Here is a 5,767-nt window from a genome sequence, read left to right as displayed (position 1 = left end):
CCCGGAGAGGACTTTTCACGTTTCAAGTCGGTTTTTAATGTTCTAGGATGTTTTAGAATCGATTTTTTGTAAGGAATTCAATGGAAATATTAGTTTGTTTCATTTATAAAAATTTTTGTGTGAAATGGTTGTGAACTTTATGAGGGGCATTTTCGTAATTTTGTCGAATTTTGTGAAAATTGGCGAAGTGATTTATTTGATTTTGATTTGTTGTTTTATGTGTTCGAAAAAATTTTCCTAAGCGTAACGTAGGCTCTAGGGTTGTTTTGAGGTTAGGGGTATTTTGGTAATTTGGTCAATCTTTAGTGATTTTTATCATGAAACTTTTTTTTAGGTCTGCAAGATGATGATTTCTATGTTTCTGGAGTCGTATTTTCCTAGCGTAGCGTGGTTTCTAAGGTTTTATCAGTTTGAGATACCTCATCCGGATTTCTAAAACATTTCTGGTAATAAAATAAAGCATTGGAATAAACATCCATCATTGGGAACCGTTGTGATCGGGTTGACGAGTTGATTAATCAGGCGGACGTAAAAATGGGATGTCTACATTGATATTAGGTTCAGAATAGAAGGGGGTTGATTTTGAAAGGTAGGCAAAGGGTTAGTCTTAACATTGGGAGCAGTAGAAGTGGGTATGGTGACTTTTCCTTGCTCAATAAGGTCTTGAATAACATGACGGAGAGTAATACACCTGTCAAAAACATGACCAGGCATCTGATGGAATTCACAGAATTGCCCATTATCCATGTTTGGGGGAAGAGGATTAGGCAAAGGCTTAGGTTGTAAAGGTGTTAGCAATCCCCTTTTCATCAATTTTTGATAAGTAACACTAAGGGACATTCCAAGATTGGCAAACTGTCTCCTAGGCTTAGTTTGTGAAGGCTGAGTAGCTTGAGGAGATAGTGCGAAGGAGGTATTGGCCACTTGTAAGGAATTGACATTAGGTTTGAAATGTTTGGGTTTTGACTCAGACGAGTTCCCGAAGAGTAGGCATCCTCAACTTGATTTCCAGCTTTAAGGAGGGATTGAAAAGTAGGAAGGTACTGAGGCATCAAGTACTTGTCATAATTTGGAGTGAGATTCCTGAGGATAATCTTGACTTGTTCCTTCTCTTAAAGTCGGTCCCACAATTGAGCTGCTTTAGCTTTCCATCGAGCAATGTACTCAGTGAAAATTTCTCTAGGTTTCTGTTTAGTAGTTTCTAGGTCTCTTCTTGTAAGTTCAATATCCGTGTTGAATGAATACCGACCAATAAACTCTTTCATCAATTCATGTCATGTTCTTACCCGAGATGAATCCAATGACATTAACCAGCGTAGGGCAGGACCTGTAAGGGTTCTTTGAAAAAGTTAAGCCATTTGTTCGTCACTCAGACCCTGAGATTGCATTATACCGACATATACTTTGAAGTGAGTCCTAAGGCATCCAATACCGTCAAACTTCTCCATATCTGGCATTGTGAACTTCTCTGGTAGACGGACCGTGGGAAACAAGGTCATTGCCCCTAATCCAAGAGTAAGATCGTCAGGGTCTTTAATATTCTTCAAAGCAGTTTCAACCTGAGTTATTCGATGAGCTAGGACAGGGTCGACGTGTAACTGATCATCTTCTTGATTTTCAACGAGGTCAAACACATCCTGAGGTTCTATAGCTTTATCTTTTCCCTTTTCAATTTTCAGGGATTCAATTTGTGTTTGGACAGAAGCAATAATCTGTGCTTGAAAAGATTCTAAAATCTGACGGAGTGCAGTTTCATCCATGGTACTCGTTTTTTCTCGTGACAAAGACTGACTACTTGGCAATGGTACTCTAGAAAGACGACTATTTTCACGAACCCAAAGTGGTACAGATGGAGGTTTAGAACGTTTAGGACCAATTATCACCTGATTGGAAGTTAACCAAGATTAACCATTGACTCTAAAGGTTTGACTCTTAACCACATGATTAAAGTTTTAATATAGAATAGCCCAAGTCTAGTGGAAAATATCGAATCCAAATGCACTATAGGTCTATAATGACCAAGAAAGTGAGAAAGGTTAGACGCAGGTCTACCCCTGATTGGGATTAAACCTTTGATCCTACAAATTAATTTGATCCTAAGATCGAATCTTTCTATACAAAGTAGTCTGGATCTTTAAAAGTGAAATCAATTAGTCCAACTGATTTGGTATTGATCAGTTTGATCCATTTGTCAATTGGGCCAACTGGTTTAAGTGGTTCAAATTAATCGGTACATTTCACCGATTGGGTCGGACCGATATTGCGGGTTCTGTTTGATTATTCTGAATTGGTCCGCCCACTTACCTATTGGTTGGATTGAATAAAGCAACCCGGGAACACCCATAGTCAGTTCGGGTCGTGACCTACAATGAAAGTTTCTAGACTCTAAGCTTACTACGTGCAATGCATTTTATCTGGTCACCCTTGCCCAAATACACCTATATACCTCTCGATACGTGGTGATTTGGTTTGATATACCGTATAGGTGATAATCTAAAACCTCAACTCACTTCTCTGAAGTCAAAAACAGTCAGTTTGATTTTCAGTTGAGAGGTGACGCACGATACTGAGCAAGGGCCCACTTAAATACCTCTCGTCTAGAATAGACGTAGTCTATCCCCCTCGTACAGTAGGGTACAGCGGGGCAAGATCTTGCTTAGGCACCGGTTTTGACCAAGAAGTGCAATTGATATACTTAGAGTATCTTTCACATACCTATGGGTACGAGTCAAGGGTTGTAGCTTTCATAAATGGTTTGGCATCCCACGAGGGGACCGACCACGTACTAGTACTACGTTGGCAATCGGGACATGTGACTGTGTGGCTTATAATAGGTCAAAGGCTCAGGTCGCTCCAGCCTGGGTGCATCAATATACTTCTCAGAATCACCTGATCAGACGGTATCGATGCCCCAGTTTGATATACCCTAAGGTACGTGACTGGAGTTGTGATTTTCATGAATGACGTCGCATCTCCGAAGAGACCGGGCCACGCACTAGTGTCACGTTGGCTATATGGGATGTGTAAGTGGGTATAACAGTAAACGTGCATGTGGTGTGTGCAAAACAGGGTGGGGTGTGCCCGGGGCTTTTTTTAAACACATGGGCCCATGGGCCTGATCACATCATTAAAATATGAACATTAGAAAAATATGATCATACATCATAAATATCCAAAGTATCAAGATCAAGTTTAAGGCATGGATATCACAAACATATCATACGAGCAATCAATCAGGAGAGTGCAAACAGGAGCAAGATGATCAATATCATCAATCAATCATTAAGGCATAAGAAATTTTTTTTTATGAAATTTGTTACACAACAGATTTGTAAGTAAGAAGAGAGGCTATCTTCACTAACGAAGTAAGATTATAAACCTTGCTAAGGGTTATCGAGTTTACATGGACCATCACATCGGCACATCAATACAACAACCTTCTATGTTTCCCGTAAAAAGCTTTGGAATAAAAATTCGAAAAAATAAATTCCTCTTTTTTCAAACTTAGACCCAAGCATTTGAAAATGTACAATTACCACAATTTGATATTTAAAATTAAAAATTTTTCCTTAAATTTCTCCTTCCACCAACTCATGATATTGAATCTAAATTTTTTTTTTCAGGTGCCACGTGATTTTCTCAATATCCCTTAATAAAAAGGAAATCCTACTAAATTAGTAAGGCTAGCCTTACTTTAAACGTCCTTTGCTGTTGAAGTTTGGAAACTTCCTCTCGTAACAAAATTTCCCCACTTATCAAGTCATGAAATGGGCCCACATTATATAATAAATTATTAATCATTCACAATGTTCCTTTCCTACAACGATCAAAGAACAATGGGTATCATACGTAATTTATTTCAAAAGATGCAGGTCCACTCCAAAACTTTGGTAATGAACAGACTCGATAAAGCAAAATTTCTTATTATTTTTTCAAACTTAGCACTAAATCTACCAATTAAATATTCATTTTTTTCGATATATCAGAACCAAATCTATCAATTAAATACCTATTCTTTTTGGGTAAATCAGCACTAAATTTGTCAGTTAAATACCCATTTTGTTCGGTAAATCGGAAACTCAAACCGAAGATTGTGCTATCAATTCAACCCATGTGAGCAAACTGTCCACACTAAAACACATTGCCAATCAACACCAAGACCATCGTTCTACATCAAATCAGTAAGTTTCGTAGAGTCAGCATCCAAACTGTGAAGGAACTCGTCTGATTCAGATCGGACTATTCATCTCGAAATCGTGAGGTAAACCGATCACCATCTTCCCTACGAACAGGGATTTCAAAGGAATTTTGCCGAAGAACAACTAGATTAGAGAGGATCGAAAGAAAAAACAGAACCAACCATTACCTCACTCGAAACCCTTTGGAATCGAAGCTCCTTAACATCGAATTCAGGTGAGTCTCGTCAGGGGTTTTGAATCGGCAGATCTTAACTTGGATCTTCTCTGATTTTGATCCTCAAAATCCTACCTTAACAACATACTAACCTAAGAATTAAGGGTTTTCCGTTGAGGAACCAGCAAGTTCAGTTTTGCTTCGATAGAAATGATCGATCTCTAATGGTTTTATTTTGATTAAATCGATTTTAAGAGAAACCGATAATCCCTACCTCTGTATCGCTCCCTCAGAATGAATCGAAAAAACCCCTTGGGTGTTAAGGGTATTAAACCGATTGGAATGCCTCTAGTCTCTTTTGAATCGATGGGAAGAATTGTGGAAGAAGACAACTTGAAAAACAGAAATAAAAAAGACTTTTAAAAAATAAAATAACGTTTTTACTTAAAACACACCACAACCCTCATTAAGACATTAAAAATTCGATCATCAAAAAAAGGTTTTTACTGGGGACACCCCACTAAAAACGAATGGAAGATGGCTGCTGTTCTCAACAGCACGCCCAAATTTTTTTTTTTTTTTTATTTAAAAAAAAAATGTTAAGGAACAACCTGCATACTCTAAGAAATAAACAAAACTTTTATTTGTGCCTAAAAAAAATTAAAATAAATAGAAATAAAATAAAATTAAAAAAAAACTCCCCATGCTCAACAATCATTAAGTCATCCTTAAGAAGAAACCCTTTCGAAATCTTGTATTATCTTAGGGTCACCCCGAATGATCCTTGATCGGATCATAAAGATTAACATGTTAGATCAAAGTGCTCTGAGTAGAATCAGATAATTAATGATGTACCAAAAACAATAAACAAATAATAAAAAGAAACTAACTAAGAATTAAATAAAATAAACTAGAACAAAAAACTAGGTCATTGGCAATGCTCCCATACTTGGGGTTTTTCAAGTCTAATCCTCAACGTCCCCAGTGGAGTCGCCATTGAAAGCGCCCTCAATTCGCGGGGTGCGCGAATCCGCTTTTGACCCTTGAGGTTTGGGAGTCGCCACCTAGTTATTACGGTCTAGGAACCGATCAATGACTCTAAATAGATAAGAACTAATCTAGACAAAAAAGCTGAATTCGGGGATCATGTTACGGGGTTGGAAGGTGTTAGGAACTAACCCCGCCCGGCCAAAGCCGGTCTCTACTAACTTCCCAAATAAATTAAATTGCTAAAAACCTAGATAAAAATAAATAAAAAAATTTATACCTTTCCGATAGCAAGGACTTTGTTCCCTCAGATCTTACAAAACTAACTCCTTGTACCGTACTCCCTTGCTTCGTTTTGTCTTCGGATTTGATTTCGGATCTCCGAGGCAATGTATCTCATTATTTTTGGATCTAAATTCTTCAAGTT

The sequence above is a fragment of the Akebia trifoliata genome, chromosome 1 (assembly GCF_017979445.1).
Source record: "Akebia trifoliata isolate Shusen 1 chromosome 1, ASM1797944v1, whole genome shotgun sequence".
In the NCBI taxonomy this organism is placed as follows: Eukaryota; Viridiplantae; Streptophyta; class Magnoliopsida; order Ranunculales; family Lardizabalaceae; genus Akebia; species Akebia trifoliata.
Note: the sequence above shows the minus strand (reverse complement) of the source record.